The sequence below is a fragment of the Hippopotamus amphibius genome, chromosome 11 (genome assembly GCF_030028045.1).
Source record: "Hippopotamus amphibius kiboko isolate mHipAmp2 chromosome 11, mHipAmp2.hap2, whole genome shotgun sequence".
Lineage (NCBI taxonomy): Eukaryota > Metazoa > Chordata > Mammalia > Artiodactyla > Hippopotamidae > Hippopotamus > Hippopotamus amphibius.
In genome coordinates, this window is record NC_080196.1 from 103,590,965 (window position 1) to 103,610,852 (window position 19,888).

The 19,888-nt window shown below is 37.3% G+C and overlaps 1 pseudogene; it reads left to right on the forward strand.

The window, feature by feature from the left end:
- The first annotated feature begins 7,240 nt into the window (after positions 1 to 7,240).
- LOC130830782 (tyrosine--tRNA ligase, mitochondrial-like) lies at positions 7,241 to 8,599 on the forward strand (annotated as a pseudogene).
- The last annotated feature ends 11,289 nt before the right edge of the window (positions 8,600 to 19,888 follow it).

Below are 19,888 nucleotides of genomic sequence, written 5' to 3' on the forward strand. Positions count from 1 at the left end.
GGCTTCAAATTCAGGAATCAGATACTGGAGACGATACAGAAATAATGATTGTCATTGCTATGTGAATACTTCCAACTATTATTGCCCTTCCAGTTTAAAGGTTATTCAGTTAGAAGGATTCTGTTACCTACTTGTTTTCAGGAAAAAAATATAAAAACCATTAAAGAAAGGGATTCCTTAAATTTTATCTCAATGTATCTACAAACTTAATTACATGCACAATGATTTCCATATTCTCCTTCTAGAAAGGGCTTAACTTTAATGTGCTGTGTACTGCTGCCAGACAGTCTTCAGCTGAAAATCCCTCTAGAGGCAGCCTCAGCTGCAGAGAGCATCCTCACCAAAGTTCCACCTTTGCCAGGGCAGCACAAATCCAGAGGCTGATCATTGCAGGACTGTTGTTCTAGCTCCAGAGCTCCCTATGGGATCAGCCACGGCTGTCGTTAAGCCTACATTACAGCTCTCCTTCTCTTTCCATCCAATCATGTTCCTTTCCTCTCTTTTCCAAAGCTGGAGGATCCTACAAACACTCCTTAATAAACACCCTGCACACTGAGCATTCAACAGTGTCAGCCATGCCTTTTGAAACAGTCTGGCCCCTTGTCTCTGAAGTGAGTACAGTCCCCTGATTTTCTCCACAGTTACATCTTCCACCACCTAACTTTCAAACGTTGCTCTATATTAGGATTTATTCAAGATGCTCATCTACACATGATCTCCCTAGGCGTGAATGAGTGAATTTCATTCACTTTCATGGTTTCAATTACCATGCACATGCTGCTGAGTCACAAAACTACATCTTCAAGCCAACATTTTCCTCCTGTTATCAATATCCACAGATGGAACCCTCTATTGGCTTTATAACCAGGGATTAGCAAACATTTCCTGTAAAGGGCCAGATAGTAAATATGTTAGGTTTTGTGAGTCTTAACAGTCACTGCTGCAACTACTCAAGTCTACCCTGGTAGCATCAAAGTAGCTACAGACAAAAGGAAAATGAATGGTCATAAATGTGTCTCAATAAAACGTTATTAAAAAAAAAAAAAAACACGGTGTAGGCTAGACTCTTTGCCAATGCCTGAGCTAAATTACTATTCTTCTCAAACCTTTTCCCTACCTTCTGCCTTCTTCGTATTTCAACTTAGATATTAGTTCACTGTGGCATTCTCTCTCTGTTCCCCCTCTGTATGTGTTGCCAACACTTAAATTCATATTTTATCTTAGTTATGTATTTAACTGTCTTGCCCTGTTAGCTTAGAAAATCCACTAGAGTAGCAATCAAACCTATCTTGCTCATGTGTGTATCCCTAGGATTTGCAGTGTTTTGCCCAAGGCAGGCACTAATAAGTATATCTGGATGAATAAAAGCATATTAAAAATATGGATTTGGGAATAAGTTAGATGTATTTAGGGGGAGCAGTTGATTGCTATGGGTAGCCATTTGATGTGAGATATGATCATATTTTCCTAGAACATACATAGAATCAGTAAATTATTTTGAAAACACTTGAATTTCCCAAAACTCCAGGCTTCTAAAGTTTGAAACAACTTTAGGAATTATATACTCCAATGGTGAACAGCGCTCAAATTTTATTCCACTTCCACATGATTCAAATGAGTAATGCACTTACAACAGTATAGCATGTCTAATGAGTTTTCAAGCAGGTTGGAAGGGGTTTGGTGAGTGTAAAGGAAATCGGTCCCAGGACCTGCCTACCTGCCCAATTTGGAGTCAATCTAATTATCCTTTCTCATGCACACCTTCTCACAGCCAAATGGCTTACTGCAATTACTCTCACAGGCAATTTTTTTTCCTGCCTCTGAATCTTTTCATCTGTTATTATTTCTCCCTTAAGCAACCCTCCCTCTGTTCTTCATTTGGCTTCTTCCTTCTCAGCCTTTAAGTTTCAGAGGGGCTTCCTCTGGTTGACTAATTACGTATATGCTGAACATCTCACCTCTGTAACCCCCTTTCACTGCACCGGATTCATTTCCTGCTTAGAACTAATTTTAAGCTGTTATTTATTTACTCATTGAAAGGTAATGTGAGTTATGCTGAGTTTAAATTCCAGTTCACCAGCTACTGGAAATTGGCAATGCTACTGGAAATTCATGTGCCCCAGATTTTCTGTGAGGTGAAGATAACAATGGTATGTAACCACACAGGTTTATGTGAGAATTGGATGAATCAAAGTCTTTTGAAAGTTTTCTGGAAAATAACTCAGTATAGATTAGTTATGTAAAACAATAATAATGATGATTAATATTAATCACATTATTATTAATGGCCATCATGTTATTATTAATAATTAACAAACATGAGCTATTATTAATTATTTAATATTTATCTCCCCCACTAGACTATAGGATCTGCTAGACAAGGGCCATATGTGATTTTGTTCAAAACTGTATGCCTAGTGACTGGCCCTTCAGTGACCGCTGAATGAATGAGGCAGTCCTAGTAGGCTTCTCTCCCCTACAAGTGGTGAAAATCCTTGAGCTACCTAGCGTCCAGGGCTAGACCAGAAAGCAGAGGCCTATAGAGGACTATGCCTTGCTCAAGTCAGCAGGTATGGAGTAAGGAATTGAACTTGAGAAATTTATCCTGTCTAGGTCTGCCCTGTGCTAGGTTTTATTTTAGCAATTGCTAAATATTTAGGAGGTTTTGACTGCCACACAAGATTTCCCATTTCTTTACCATTTTCCATTGACAAAGCAACCGTGTATAGAAAGTCTTCATTTCACAGATTGGTTCCACTCCACAGTTTGTTCCTATGTCTGTGTTCATAAGTGCAGATTTCAGGACCATCCCCCCACAGATACCAAAATCCTCTGATGCTCAAGTTGCTAACAAAAAATTTATGTAGTACAGTCAGCCCTGCATATCCATGGGTTTTACATCCAGGGATTCAACAAAACACTGATTCACTTAGGTTGATTGTATAGGAAGATGTGGAACCACCAGATACAGAGGGCCAACTGTACAAAGTGGCTTTGATAAGCCACTGCCAGTGGCCTCTATCAGAGGTCAGTTTCCACTAGTTTCTTCTGGTGTGCACATATGTATATCTATAAAATTTCACAAATAGTACTTAAAATTAAAAGTGAGGACAAAAGCAGCGATACCCAGCCATGGAAATTGGGAACTGTGTAGTTCATATAAAACCAATAAAAATATTTCTAGTATTAGAGGATGAATAGTCCAAACTACATAGCTTACATTTGAATGATAAATATAAATTTGAAATGTTCTACTGATGATAAAACAGGTACTTAATTCCTAAGAAAATTATTTTGAAAATATTGCACAGATACCAGAGGAAAAGCAGCTTATCTGTTTTGGAAACAAGGCTGTTACATTTACTTTCAAGTATCCTGGTAAACAAACATTCAAGGTTACAACTTACAATGTATTTTTACAGTAACAATATTTCCCATTAAGCACAACACAATAAATCTTTTTAAGGCTTTTTTGGATGTATTTTCCTCTGAGTTGCATTTAGCCTTGAACAAGGCATCCTGATGAAAAAAAAATTTTTAGAAACCGATGTTGAAAAACAAGAGCTTATGAAATCCCATTTTATCTACAAAGAGACAGCAATGAAAAGGGGCAAAAAAAACCTTATTACAACCAATGAAAAATTGTAACTCCTTTGCTACTAAAAATCCCTTTTATTGTATTAACACACTGTCAGAACACATAAACCTATTTCATATAGCAATCAATTCTAAAACAATTACAAAGCTTGCAACACAGCTCTGGAAAAGATCTTTGAGTTCTCCTGGATGGAAAATTCTCTGAAAATAAAAGAACTACATTTTGAAGGGAAGAACCCAAGAATTGTTTTTCCTATGGAAAATTATTAAAAACAAATATTTGGGGTTTTTAAATATTAAGCTAGAAAACTGATACACATAAAAATAGAATTCATCTTTAATATATAACATCCAGAGGTAATTTCTGTGTGCATGTGGGCATACAACTGTTTGTTCTTTCTTTATGCATATGTGTTTTTTTCCATCCGAAAGGGAATGCTACTAACACTAATGGGATAATATTGATAATATGTTGAAAAAGCTTGAGAATGTTTTCCTTCCTTCTCTTATAACAGAGCTAGGAGCATGTTATCCTCATTGAGAAACTCCTTTGCCAATATGGTGCCTGAAAAGCAGAGCAGCAATAGCTGAAAAAGAGATGAGTAAAACCCCTTATACTTTAGGTATGATTAACATCTAAAATCAGTTGATGTTAGGTAAAGAAGTGTGGGTGGGCATCATCTAACCAGTTAAGAGCTTTAAAAGCAAAACCTGAGATTCTCTAGAAAAGAAAGAATTTGGCCTTAGGGCTGCAGCATCAAACCCTGCTTGAGTTTCTAGCCTTCCAACTTGCCCTACAAATTTCAGGTTGCCAATCCCAACAATTACATGAGCCAATTCTTTAAAATCTATCTATCTATCTATCTATCTATCTATCTATCTATCTATCATCTATCTATCTATCTATCTATCTATCTATCTATCTATCTATCTATCTACTTATCTACCTACCTACCTACCTACCTACCTACCTATTATTGTTACTGGTTCTCTGGAGAATCCTGACTGATACCACTTCTCACTGCATGATAGCAGGTATATAATATCAACATGACTTATGACAGGTGATGTTAACCTTGATCATTTGGTTTAGCTGGTGTCTTCCAGGCTCTTCCTGTGTAAAGTTTTTATTCTTCCCTCACGACATTCAACATTTTGCAAAGGAGCTGTTAATTCCAGTCCATACCCAAGAAGATCGGAACTAAGTTCTACCTCCTGGAAGAGGAACTGTCCGCATGTATTACTTGTAATTCTTCAGTAAGAAATATTTGTTCCTTCTTTCCCATTTATTTATTCAGTTAACCATTTATTTATATCAATAGGAACGCATGTATACTTATTTTATATTTGGGGTTGTAATGAGATAGTCTCCTTTATTTACTTCTCAAGTTTTTCCAGCTGTGGCCACTGGGAGTTGTTTTAATCTGCTCCTGTTTCCTTTTCACATGCTCCTAAGTTTTTCTTTTTCTTTTCCTTCGCTTTCCCTTCTCTTTTCTTTTCTTTTTTCTTTCCCCTTCTTTCTTTTTCCACTTCCTTTCTGGCACTACAAGGGCTCCCTAATCTTCTTGTATTTCTCCGGCCTCGGGCTAGAATCAGTCATTTTCCTCAAGGACCTTGGCTACACTTACTGGAGAACCGTGTGTGGAAACCAAGAGCTGAGTGCTGGTTGTGTTCATTGCTACTGACGTGCCGCTGTTTGTAGCCTCTCTCAGTGGACAGAACTAAGAAATACATATGCGTACCCAAAGCCATACATATGCACACGTCTAGAGTGTACCCCATGCTAATCCAGCACCACAGAGCTCATTGTAGACCTCCTCTCTCACTTATTTTTAACTTTTATATCTGACAGTAAGAAACCTGGCTACTATCATCTGTAATATATTTACTTATTTGGTTATCCCTAGAACATATGTAAAGTAGTTTCAGAGACTACTAACCCATTAGTCTTGTGCGAAATCAATTTAATAATTAATGTACACTATTTATATGTGGTTCTTTTGTCGGCAGCCTTACAATATTCAGTGAAAACACTGTTTCCAAAGTTACTTAGGTTAGTTCCCTTTTCCCCCACTCCCTTCATATCATATAGTCATAAGATATTTATATTTGTATTCCATGCTAGGATCCCGTGACATATTGGTTGATATTTTAAATTCTGCATAAAGTCCACTCTCTACGGGTTTTTACAAATGCATAGTGTCATATACCCAGTAATCCAGTTTCATACAGGATGGTTCCATAACCCTAAAAATCCTCCTTTTTAATCAACCTATTCCTTCTCCACCACCCCTTCTGATGGTTTAGAAAAAGTTATTAATTTTAGTTTCTTCTATTAAGGGTGGGGAGAACACTCTATAATTCTCACCCTCTTCAAATTGATTCCAGAAGTCTGGCCAATTGATTGTTGATAAAAGTTTGAAGGCAATTCAATGGAAAATTATATTATTTTCAACAAATTATGCTGGAACAACTGGATATCATATATTCTTTAAAACTGACCATTATTTCACACCATTCTCAAATGTTAACTCAAAATGGATTATAGATTTAAATGTTTAATCTGAAACCATAAAATTCTTAGAATAAAATCATTAAAAATTTGCTGTAGGCACTGTTTTGCAGAACACAAATAATACAAACCATAATACAGATCCACAGATCTATATAGATAGATAATTGCATACATATCTGTAAATTTTACTTCCGGAACATGAAATCTGTTGCTTGCTTACAGACATTATCATGAAAATGAAAAAGTAAACCATAGATTAGGAGAAGGTTTTTATAAGACATAGATCAAGAATGTGCATGCAGAATATACAAAGATCTCTTACAATTCAATAATAAGCCCCACAAACTATGGTATTAAAACACTGGCAACACCTCAGATACTTCACAAAAGAAGATATGTAAGTGGCCAATAAAAACATGAAAAAATGCACACTATTATTACTTATGAGAGAAATTACAGATTAAAATCTTAGTGAGATAGCACTATAAACAGATTACAGTTACTAAAATTAATTTTAATTTTAAAAACTCCATGCTTTTTCTTGTTAAGGATGTGGACCAACTTGAACTCTCACATACTGCCGGTGAAAACATAAGCGGTACAACCACCTCGGAAAATACCTGGAAGCTACTTACAAAGTTAGACATACACATACTATCACTCCTTGCTATTTACCCAAAATAAACGGAATTTATGTGTACAAAGATGTGTACGTCAAAGTTCGTAACACCTTTACTTCCAGTAGTCCAAACGTGGAAACAAGGTGCCTATCATCAGAAGAATAAATGAATTGTGGTATATTTACACCAAATTAAAAAAAAAAACGGAAGGGGGTGCTACAAACTACTGACAACCATGGATGCATCTCAAAATGCTTATTCTAATTTAAAGTCTGGAAAAAAACATATACATATACATATGAGTACATTTTGAGGGCGACAGAAATGTGTGCTATCTTCATCGTGGTGGTTTTATATAGTACATACACATGCCAATAAAGCTGCACAATTTTCTATACTTCTAATGTACTTTATTAAAACTGTTTTTGAAACTTACCAAGTGGAGTAGGTACTGAGGGGTGCAGCCGGACCCCCAAAGTCCCAGCACTCCCTTCGCGCCGCCACCAAGATGGCGGCGCCCATGTTGCGGTCCTTTACCTCAGGCAGGTGTTTTGGTGCCCCAGCCCTTCAGGAGTCTTGCCCCTGGGGCTGCGTGAGGCCCACTCTGGCGCCCAGGGGTTGTTGGCGGTGTAGGAGACTCGGGGTCTGTTTAAGAAGTTCCTCCCCAAAAGGAGGGCAAAGATACAGCTCCCGGGGCTCTTCCACTGTGGAAGGCGGGCAGCTTCCTCCAGACTCTCCACCGCGGCCTCGACCCGCGGCCGACGTGCAGCTTCCTGCGGTGCATCTGCTGGCGCCGCTGGGCCCCTCTCCCTTGCAGCGAAGGGGCTACCAAGCGACTGCGTGCGGAGGCAGAGCCCTGTCGCGCCTGGGAGACCCGAGCGCGCGAACCTAGGGGCGCGAGGCGCCGGCTGCCGAGCGCGCGGGCAGCAGGGGGCGCCTGCGCGGAGGGAGGGCTCCGGGCCTGGCAGCTCGTCGCCCGCGGCTCTTCGCCGACGCGCGGACCTGGGGCCGCTTCACAGAGCGGGTCGGCTCGGCCTGGTACCGGGCGGCCCCAGCCACGCGGGGCGGACGCTTGAGCAGGAGCGTCCAGACTCGGCCCCAGAGCCCCGAGACCAGGAGTTGGGACGCGTTTTTACACCGGGTTCTGCTGCCTGTTTGAGCGTGATGGGTGCATCTGGTCAGCTGGGCAACATCACGTCCCGGTACGAGTTCATCCACAAGTTGACCAGAGAAGACGTGTCTGGAAGCACTGTTCCCCTAACTACAGGGACACATAGGTCCAAACTAGGAGAGTCGGCCGGTAGTGCTGTTTGGCTGAACAGAGTTAAGACACCTCCGTTTGAATTGTATCCATTCTTTGTCCAGCAGCAAGATGGTTGGGTAGAAAGGTACCCGAAGCGCCTCACTTTCCCGCCCCTTCCACGGGTTGACCACGTAGTGCAGCTGCGGGTCAAAGAGCCAGAAAATCGGTGTCCTCAGAAACGACTCACTGCGGAAGTAGCAGGGCTTGCTCATGGACAAGAAGGGCTGGGTTCTGCTAAAAAATTACACAAGCCGTTTGTCATAGTAGCAGAAATGCACTGGAGGTCACGTCTGATCAAGAGTGAAAAGAGTTGTTTAAAGAAGCTTCGTTTTCCGAATTAGTTCTTACCCGTGGGGCAAGTGTTCTAGATACATGCTGCAGAGCAAGTGCCGTTCCAGATGGTCCCCGAGGGTTTTGGATCACAGAAGGTGGAGTCAGTATTAATCACAGACGCGTAACAAATCCTGAGTGTTTCAGTTGTTGGGCCACATATTCTTAAGAATGGACTTTCACTGTTAATGATGCAAAAGGGATCTTTACATCATGAAATGAATTCAGCTCTGATGAAAAATCCTGTGGTTTAAACGAACATCTGTCATTCATTCTCAAGAGAAAAGAAAGAATTTATACCTCTGTTTATGCAAATCAGGACAACAGAGAAAGGAGTATCCTCTGGGCTTCACACTGTAAGTAATTTCATTATTTATGTAGTTTGGTTAATAGGTAAGTTGTTTACGTGATGATGGAGTATTTTATTTCCTGATTTGTAAACATCAACTACCATAAAAAACCGTAATTTCCTGGGTTAATCTTTTTTTTTAAAAAATTGTACTTCATAAAAAATTAAATGCTCTATTTCCTCTCCTACCCTTCTTGCTCTGTTATTTGGAGTTGAGGAGGAACCGTGAAAAAGGTAGTGTAAGGGACTGTGGATACTTTCTATCAGGTATGTATCCACTGATCTCAGGAGTGTTTTCTTGCTGTTCTGAAATCAACAGCGCCTCTAGTGGCCACATCGGGAATGCGAAATCTAGTATTTGGAAACAAATTTCTGATTTTTTCGTTATTTACGAAGTAAATATAGTTCTCCTTAAAAAGAAGAAAAGTGTCGGATGAAACCATACTTGTCATTAGAAATTGCAGTAGAAAATATTTTCAAAGAAAAGAACAAAAAATCAGTACTAGTATTTGACTTTTCAGAAGTTTCTAATTCAGTTTTCCAGTCCCTCTCGTTTCATTATAGTTAAATTTATTTATCGCCTTAAAAAAAATAAAGTATCCCGTGGAAATTACTGAACTGCAAAATCCATCTGATGAAATTAACAGCAACTTGGATACAACAAGTTAAAGGTTCCAAGAATTTGAAGGCAAATTGATACGTTATTCAAACTGAATAATATAAAGAAAACAAAAAGACGGTCGTCTCAGCTGTGGGACAGTATCAAAGTAGCTAATGTATATGTAATTGGAGTTTCAAAAGGAAAGAGGGGAAAAAGAAACAATTCAAGGATCAGAGGAAAACAAAAAATTATGTGTTTCAGTTGTTAAGTATTACAAAGAAAGAACTTTAGTATTAAAGTTAGTAAGTCTAGTTAGTAAGTGTGACAAGTATCAGAACTAATGTATTGCCTGCCTAGAGGGCTTTACTACCACACCTAATTCATCTTCATATGCATCTCCACTGTAACTACCCCAGATGATTTTCTGACCTCCAGTCCTCCCATAGATATCACTGCCTAGTCATTCCTTTGCATTCCTTAATTTTACAGTATTATAGTTGTATCATTGCACATTTACAATTTAGTGAAAGTTTTTTTTCCATGTTTATCTGTCTCTGCCACTATAAAACTAACTGGGATAGGAGCAATGTCGTATTTAAGTTATTTTTCTAGTATCTAGCACTGTGAGTACACATGGTTACGCTTCAATGATTATTCATCAAATGAAAGAAAGAGTATAAGAAGATTCAAAATGATAAAACAGAAAGAAGTAGAATACCTAGAACTTATTACTATAAACCCTAAATGGATATGAGAAACTACTCTGTACAGGAGAAACAGGGCAAATTATTGAGTACATTTTATAAATTACTCCTGCGGTCCCTTAAAATTGTTTTAGGGTATCATGGAAAAGAATCCACATTTGGAGCTGGTGGAGAGCATGGCTTGCGAATCAGAACAAATGAGTTGCTTAGTGTTTGTGTCTAAATATGTTTTTCATTGGAGTTCATCTCCTTTTTCCTGTCTGGTAAGAAGTTAAATTGGATAGCATGGGTCTTTCATCTAGTCTGTTAACTTTAATCTGTTTTGGGGTTAAACTATTTCATCTTCTCATTTTAAAATAATTTAAAAGCAATTGTCTCTAGCATGCAACAGGAGAGCTGCCTCACACGGGTGTCTTGCTGACCTGCTGAGGATGTGGTAGGTCTCCTCACAGGCATCTCCACTGGGGCAGGGACGTCTCATGAAGGTGCAGTGATCTTATGACAGTTTCCTATTGTGGGAAAAGGACATGATTTAAATGCCCTTTTTTGTCTTTTAGGAAATTTCCATATCACATGCTCATAAAAGTTTCATTGCAAAATGTGAGACTAGGATTTTTTGGGTAGCATCCTATCTCTTGCTTCCTGTTTTAGGTAAAACATATATGGTTTGGACCATATATGAGTTTCATGCATGACGTACACAGTTAAAAAAAGAGGGGGCATAAAATGGCCTGTTGGTAGAAATGCTAAGTAGCAGGTGGAGTGGATTACATGTCGTTTCATGTTCTTCCATTTCTAGGACTATATGATGCTCAGGAATCAGGAATCTCAATGAAACAGTGGACGATGTGAGGGAATAATATGTTTTAGAGAGTACTGCCATCGAACACGTAGTGGCTAGAATTTTTTAAACTCTTAAATTCTAGCAAAATGTATGCCTATAACACTTTTTTTTCCTCAGCATGATGCTTATGACATATATGTTTATTCTCCAGAGTTTCCATGGAGACTTGGCACTACGGTTTATTTTTGCTTTGTTTCTGTACTTATAATTTTTCTTTTAGTCATTTTAATTCTCCTAGTGAACACAGTATTTCATGTTCTTCAAAAGTATAATCCTTGGGTTTAGGGCAATCATCCCCTTTCTTGCCATCATCTGTCTGTCCAAGGACACTGAATACATCAATCATTTTTCTTACTACATGAACATTGTGCAGGAGGATATAATTTATTAAATATTAAAGATCTTCAGGTATTTCTTCACATTGTATTGCTTAGAGTTGTAAAATCTTAAAGCTGGAATGATTTATCTAATGGTCTCTTTTTATGTATTAGGGAACCGAGAAGGAGAGAACTGAAATGACTTGTGCTAGATCTTACACCAGTTTGCAGCAGTTCTAGGAATAGCTCATGCCCTCTTCATGTCTCTTCTGCCACCTCAGATAAGTTTAGCTTTTCCCTGTAGCCTTTTGGATCAGAGACAATACTGTCTCTGTTCCCCCATTCGCAGAATTGTTTGGATGAATAAGAAACTTTCTTGGCCATGGGTGAACTCAGGCTTCTTTCTTTGTGGCTGAGAAATCTGCTTTTGTAAACTGTGAATCATTATGCAGCAGCTGCTTCCACAGAGAACACCTGGCTTGGGTGTCTGTGCTTTGGCACCTTCTCCCCACCTCCAGGTTGTAGTTCTAGTTAGAGTAACAGTTTTTGACTTTTAAAGGGCACTGTACAGTAACATCTTCCTTCTGGAGAGAAGTCCCTTTTTGGACTCCCTGTGTTTTAACAACATGTAAGCACCTATTTTTATGTTCTCTTTTGTCAAGTTGTGACTAGAATCTAAAACATTACGTACTCTTTCCTATAGTAAGCCCATCACTGTGGGGAAGACATACACATTTCATTTTTATCTCGCATTGGAAGTGTACACACTAGCCAACCAGCAACTGTTACAATCTCAAAACTGTGAGTTTCCAAACAGCCTCACTGTGACATATGCTGTTTTGCTATTCGACACTGTGCATTATCATCATGATAATTTTTGCAAAAGAAAAATGCGTTAAGTATAATGCGGCCCAAATAGAACACAGAGTTTCTGCCTCCTGGGAACTTGTGTTTTAATGAATGCTGTTGTTTAGCAGAAAGCATATTATGCCACAAGGTCTTCCAACTTCGCTGTGAAGTAGTTGATGAAAATGTTATTTTTTATAACAAATTGAGGAAAATAGAACAAGCAGAGGGACTGAGCAAGTTTCATTGAAAAGTACAATGTGTCTCATTCAGTGTTTAGTGTATAGGTTCCTTTAATGTTTCTTGAGGCAGAGATTAATAAAATGTTATAATTTTTCTAAGTGATATTGACAAATATAACAATTTCCTTTTTTAAATCATTTATTGCTCTAAATCTATCCATATTCATCATTATTTTTTACTAGCACAATGGTGGATGCTCAGTAAAGCAATTCATATGTGCATTTAGAGGTTTTTGAAGCAGGGTTGGGGTTTGAATATGTTATTGTATGTTTAATGGTATTGCTTAAAGATTGAATGGGTTCTCAACTCCTGTCCTGCCAATTGCCTCTCTTCCAATGAAATCTTCAGTGGAACTTTTAAAGGGGACAGAATGACTGAGAATCAGCATGTATTTTATTGTCAACTAGGTAGGTACTAAATTCTAGTGAGCAGCTTGAGGCACATGCCTCTTGGTTGGAAGCCTGCACGAGCCATTATTTCCCTTAAGGTTTAAATCTCAATTTTGAAAAAGTACAGTCCTCTGGTTGCCTGAACCATCTTGGAACCTGAAGGAATTGCCAGTATACTTAAGTGTTCAAATGGAGAAAAACAGCCAAAAATATCTTTTCTTAGGATGGCAGACTTGGGTCAGCTTATCTCTCCATTTTCTATGGGAACAGAGAGGAAAGAGAATGTGGTTTTCTGTATTAAGCCTTCTCGGGTCTTCTCATCACAAAAAGGTAGACAGTAGGTAGGTCATGTCTTACTAGGAGGCTAGTAAATTCGGATGGTTTCTACACTTGAGTATATATGCCCTCAAATAATAGTCCACATTCTGAAAAATAAGGTTAATGTTTTTTCCATTTTAAGAAAATGCAGGAAAGGAATGTCAAGTGGCAGAAGCTGACAGAGAGATATTTTTCTGGAGTAGAGAGCCTCTCCTTTCCTCCTGCAGAACCAAACTCTGACTACCATATTAGACTGATAGCCGAAAGAAATACTTTGTGATTCCTTCCTTAGAATCGTGGTGGTATAGTCAAGTCTTACATTTTGTGTAGTGTACTTTGCTCATTAAGAGGAGGTAGCTTCTGGGGATTTCTAAAATTGCATAAATACTTGCATGTTTCCAACAGTTTCTTTCCAAATCTTTACTTTGCAATTTATGTTCATTTCTCTCAATTCTGTATTACTTCTCTATATTACTAACAAATATCTGAAAGAAGTCAAAATAGGTCTTCAAGTCAATAATGCTAATTTTCATACAAAATAAAACTCTCCTCTATTTTACTAATAAAATAGCCTCTCAGATCTTTACACGTATATTGTTTTATCTCAGTTTACACACAAGTCTAACAATCAAGATTATAGAAGATCTCAGACTATAGGCATTTAGGAGGAACAGATAAGAAGAGGGAGACACACAGGATACTCATTGAGAATAGCAATGAATAGCTTAATAGCCAGAAGATAAACCCATGAAAACCACATATAGGAATCCTAGTAATCATGGGGTTCAAGAGGGACAGTTGACTCCAGAATATCAGAGAGAATGTGATGTGGTCAATATTGTCTTTAAAAAAAATCTGTAAAATATGAAATACAAATAAGTAATCGTTTAATTTTACCTCTGTCTTAGAAATCCCCTGTATGTAGAACCAGATACGAGTGTTAAAAATAAAAATCAGTGGTATATTGCAAGTGTTTATTCCATAAGATAAGGTATAGTTATCTGTAACAAGTCTGGCTACCTCTTTATTCGTCATATGAGAAATTGTGTATGAGAAGAGAAAACAGGGCTTCAGAAGAAGAATAATGAAAATAGGGGCCTGCAGTCTAATGAGCCTGTGTTCAAATCTTGGCTTTGATACTAAACTCTCATGCATTTCAGTTCCTTTACCTAATATCATTTTTGTAGGCATTTAATGCTTTTTCCCATCATTTAGAGTTACTTTGATCATTAAGTGATAATTACTAGAGGCTATTTGGGCTGCCCACTTAGTAATCTAGAGTAGGGGAATAATAGATAATGGATTTAGCTTTTTCAATTTATCTCTAACTCAGTAATATAGGCCTTCAGAAGTAAGCTCTTAGAACCAGTCTCCTAAAAAGGAACTTACTTATTATGGGGTTGTGAATAAATGCAGGAAATTGAGAAACAGTTCTTCCTCTAGTGCCCGCTGAGTTTGAACCTACAGTGGGCAGCATTATCTCTTGGCACAAGCTCTATCCAAGATGGAGGTGGCTGAGGATAGATGCAAGTTGGGTGACTTCTCTTTGATAAGTGGCTTGAAAAATGCTTATTTCCCAAATTCAGTCACTTATCTCAGGAAAGAGTCAGGTTGCACCACAAGCCATCATCCAAGCAGACAGTATGTGCACCAGGCAGTCCCACATCATGACTAAGGTCCAGTTCTCTTAGGTCTTTTCTACTGAGTGTGTAGGCTACCCTTCTGAACCAGCCAAGGTTGTTCCATCACAAATGATGTCTCTGAGGAAGGGTCATTGAAAACCAAAGCATTTTCTCCTTTCAGCTTCTTTACTTTGCTTATGCAACAGTATTAGAAACACCAGGAATTAAAACATTATTGCTATCAGTTGATTCTTAGCAGTGCAAGGTTCTTAGTGCTCATTTTGTTTGTTTGCTTTTGTAACAGAGTTCTTGCCTTCTGTAAACACTTTGCACTTGTTCTTGCTTTTTTATCATATATATGAAAGTGCTAAAATAACTGATACTTTTCCACATTTGCCAAAGTCCAATTATAAATATTAGATAATTTGTGTATATTATTAATTGTTTAATATTTTCCTGGTTTCTTGCTCTGTCATCAAGATGGGCTAGAGAATTTATAGTGGGTACAATTGGACCCATTATGTCATTTTGCTTTTCATCTTAAAGACCCAGTTTTTTATAGAGACACAGATGTAGAGAACAAACATATGGACACCAAGTGGAGAAAGCAGAGAGGGTTCAGGGGGAATGAATTGGGACATTGGAATACCAAATTGTACACTCTAAATATATGCAGTTTATTGTATGTTAACTGTATCTCAATAAAAGTTCTTTAAAAAAAAAGATCCAATTTTTTAAATAGAGTCAGAGAATTCCAGTCACATATTAATGTATTGTTTTAAATTCTGGATATGTTTACGGAACAGTTAACACTCCCAAATAATTGTGTGGGTTTAATACTGTTGTCAAAGTGACAGTTTTTCATTTGCAAAATTAAGATGTCCCATTCTTAAATAAATACCTTTATCTCAATAGTGGGACAGCGAAAGCTGGTAAATTCAATCACAGAGTATCCTGGTTGCTGAATATCAAAGTCAAAAAGCTAATTAAGTCACCTGAGGACAAGTGTAAAAGCAAGAGGCAAACAGCCTCTAGGATAAGCACATCACAAATTCCAGAAAACTTCCAGCTTCACAGAAGTGCCAACATGCACATTAAGATAAGTGCTGTTAAAATATTAAGCATAAATTTGTACCAACCTTGCATTTCTTAAATCTATAGGGATACCACAGTGAAGGAAGTGCAGGTATGAACCTCAGGAAAAAGAGAGTCTCAGTATTACTCTTCTCACTATCAATTTTTTATAATGCGTATCATTGTAGAAAAGTTAGAATTAAAAAAGGGACAAAGAAAGAAAAGCCTATCTCTACACTTCTGCAATCCAGGGATAGATATTCTTTGTTAACATTTTGGCAAACAGTGCTACTTAAGTGCTTATTTTTCATACACCATTTATATTTTAAAATTTGACACCTTTAGGAATATGTAAATACATCATAAGCTTTTACTTTATGTTACTTTATCTGCAGACATCTTTAAATATTTTTTAATTTCTTGAAAACTATAATTTTACTATATTTGGATAGTTAATTTGGTCCACTGGTTTGCTGTTATAAACTTGAGAATCCCTGTGCACACATTTATATACACAGTATTTCTAGAATTAGAATTAATGAGTCAAAGAATATTAATATTTTAGGTTTTTAGCACATATTGACTTTTTCTCTGAATGGCTTATGTGCATTTATGTTTCTACTGGACAGAAATACTTTACCACTTATTTACCTTCGCTGGGTCTTGTTAACATTTCTCTTAGATATTTTTTAAAATCTTGGGGTTGCATTTTATAATTCTTAGTTTTAAAAACTTAAGATGTGTTTTATGGCCCAATATGTAGTCTATCTTAGTGAATGTTTCAAAATATGTATACCAGTTGCACGCGCATCAGCACTGTACAAGAGTGTTGTTTCATGTCCTCACCAACTCGAGGTTTTAGTGTAACTTATTCTGGTGTATGCATAAAGGAATATTTCTGTGGCCTTAATTTGTACGCCTGTCTTAGGTTGAGTTTCTTTTTGAAAGCAGAGCCTAAGAAAATAACTTATATGCAGGATGAAATCCAAGGAAGAATGAGGGACCTCTGGGAGTGATTGAAAAATGAGGTACAGTTGTGTGTGTTACAAAATCACCTCTGTGGGAAACTAGGGCTTGTCCAGGAGCTTCTGAAGAGTGTACCAAATGCCACTCAGTACTGTCTGCTCAAGGATCAACTGGGAGGGTAATTATTCATTGACTCTAGTCCTCCTTTGGCAGAGGGTTACCATTACCCCAGCCTTTTTGTACTTCCACACTTGCTCAGCAGGCTTTTATTAGCATTCTTGACTTTGGAGAAGTCCTGGAGCAGATAGAAATACATGACACACTCTTAAGGCAAGATGCTGTCTGAGCAAGGCTGAAAGACATGAATGAAATTAGCGATAAAGTAGAACAGATGTAGGGAGGAGTGCAATGGTCTCTAATACAATTTCAATGATAACTAATGGAGTAAAGCAAGTGTTGTGTTTTTTGACAATTTTGACTTGTCTTGTAAAAAATGATACATGAAGCTTCTTGCATGTTGTTTTGTGATATCATTTCTGTGAAGTTTACTTTTAATTTGTAGAAATGTTTTAAAAATTGTAGTTACAAGTGCTTTATTGCTTACATATGTTGCGAATATCATCTCCTTTCACCTTGCTTTTCTACTTTCTTAACATGAGTTTTCTGAACAGAAGATCCTATTTTAATGTGGTATAATTTATCAAGCTTTGTATTTGTAGTTAGTTATTTTCATGTCCCACTTAAGGAATCTTTTCCTATCAAAAATTAATGGAAATATATTATTAATAGAAATCTTTTGGTTGTCTTTCATGATTAGCTCTACAGTCCTCTTGTATTGATTTTTATGTCTGACATATTGCATCATAGATTAATACATATGATACATATATTACATATGTAATACATGTGTATATTTCTGCTGAGACTCCTCCTTTCTCCTTCTACAGGGGTCTTTTCTATTTCCCCATCCTCGTATAAGTGGTAACCTTGAAATTAGTAACTTTCTTACAAGACCCAGATTCCCTTGCCATGATGTTTGAACCAGTTATGGAAGCTTGTTCTAAATTATCAGTTTTTTTTTCTGGCAGTGGATGCTATAAAGTGAAAAGATTGGGTTCTATCCCTGGCTGTGTTTTCCTCTTTGTTTAAGAGATAATGAGGAGAGAATTAAGGGGCCAGGGGAGGAAGGGAGAGAGAGAGAACTGATAAACATTCTAGTCCTTAGTTTCTCACATTTCCAAGGCAACCATCCTGCCTTTCTTCACATTTCATTCCTCAATTTGGTTAATCAGTGAATCCCCCTTTTTGCCTAAGCTGGAGTTAGATTTCTCTTACTTAGAAGAACAAAATCTCTGTGTTAATTTGTTTGTTTTTTACAAAGTATATTACTAGAAGTACTAGAAGTAAACACATTGTTCATAACACATTGACATTTTAAATTTATAAGCCAGTGTCCTTCTGGAATGTCTTTTATAATCTAATTTCAATCCATAGTGTGAGTAAGTTTTTTTCCTCATACAATTTTCAATCACTCACATTATTAGCTTTTTTCTCTTTTCTAAAACTAATAGTCCCCCTAATCTCTGTGATTATTGCAACATTAGCCATTGGTTCAATAAAGGTAGGAAGAAGCAGATGAGTCTTGGCAAAAAAGACAAGCCAGTGCCTAGACTTCAAGAACTGAAAGCTTAGGGAAGTTCTTTTTGTCCCACAATTGTTTTAATTTTCTTCCCTGACTTAAACACTGGAGTTTGAAATTCTTGTGCCTAAAAATGAATGGAGGAGAATGATTAGAACTGGGCTTGACTAGTATAACTGTGTTGGTATTCAGTGCCCCTGGCAGCATAACTGGAGAAGTGTAGGGGCCATTGTACTCCCTTATGGTTACCAAAGCACAACTTTTTAAAAGTTTAAGTAATATTTAAGAGATTTTGAAATTTTACGTTAATTTCATATCGAGATTTTTAAAATAACTCCTGTTGCCCATCTGATATATCTCCTCTCTGCTCAAGACTAATTTTGAGAGAACCTGAAATATGTTTTACATGTCTGATTTTAATAAATGAACAGAATGCAGAGGAATGGGTTGGCCTCATGGTAGGCCCTGCTAACAAAATATCTACAACAATAGCAAACTGAGTGCTTCCATGTTTAAATGGACCACACAATTTACATTTGATGATTATATTACTTTTCATAATAGCACTAGGAAATAAGTACTATTAATTTATTCCCGTTTTACAAATTTTTTTTTTTTTCAGAATTCTAGACTAACTCCATAGAGATAGATAGTAACTTTTCAACAACAGACAGGGAATCAGAGGAGGTTGTACTCTTGTTTGAGGACGGAAGAATGAAGATGTAAGGTCCCATAAGAGATCTAAAGATGTCAAGGCTCTTATGACCCTGGAAGTGTCATAGGAGGTAGGAACGCTAAGAACAAAATATCTTAAGGTAGAGAATGGCTCTGGGCAAGTGTCTTAGTGCAGAAGAGAGACATCTGATAAATGAGATAGAAAAGGAAAATTATTTCTCAGGAATGTGGTATTCAACAGGTAGATAATCCTGAGTTGAGAACCATAGGTGTTCTACTCAGTGAAGAATTTTTGCACAAGTTGGTTTCCTTTGCTCCTAGATTGATTCATCTTTAAAATGAAGAGGGTAATACATATTGATTTAACTTAATGGGGGAAAACATAAAAATATACTCATGTAATTCAGTCATTTATAAATACAAAGCAATGTGAAAGTAACAAAATGATGTTCAGCAGTTAATTAGAAGATGTTTCCTGATTTGGTATTCTGGAGCTATGGATAATTAACAGTTTCTGACAAGCAGTCCATCTAAACAATAGATTCAATGGCTGTTAATTAAATTATGTCTATGTGTTTGTTACTTCCTTTTGTTTGTCTGCATCAGTTTAAGTTTACAATAATAGATACATTAAAACTCTTTACCACCCTGTGTCTGCCGGTTAAAGGTTTAATTAAGTCAGGTTGAATGCAATTCAATTAATGCTTTTTATCTGCCTGCTGTTTGTTTGCTTGTAGACATTTTTGCTAATGTTTATAGTGAAATTGGATACTGCCCATAGGTTTTAGGTATGGTGATAGCAGACAGAACGCCTGGGCCACCAGATTCATTTCTGTCAATTAATGATATCTCATTGAGGCATACACTTGGGGGCATGGCAGAAAATTAGGGTGATAGAAAAACAAAAAGGAAAAAAAAAAATGGATGCAGCTTCCA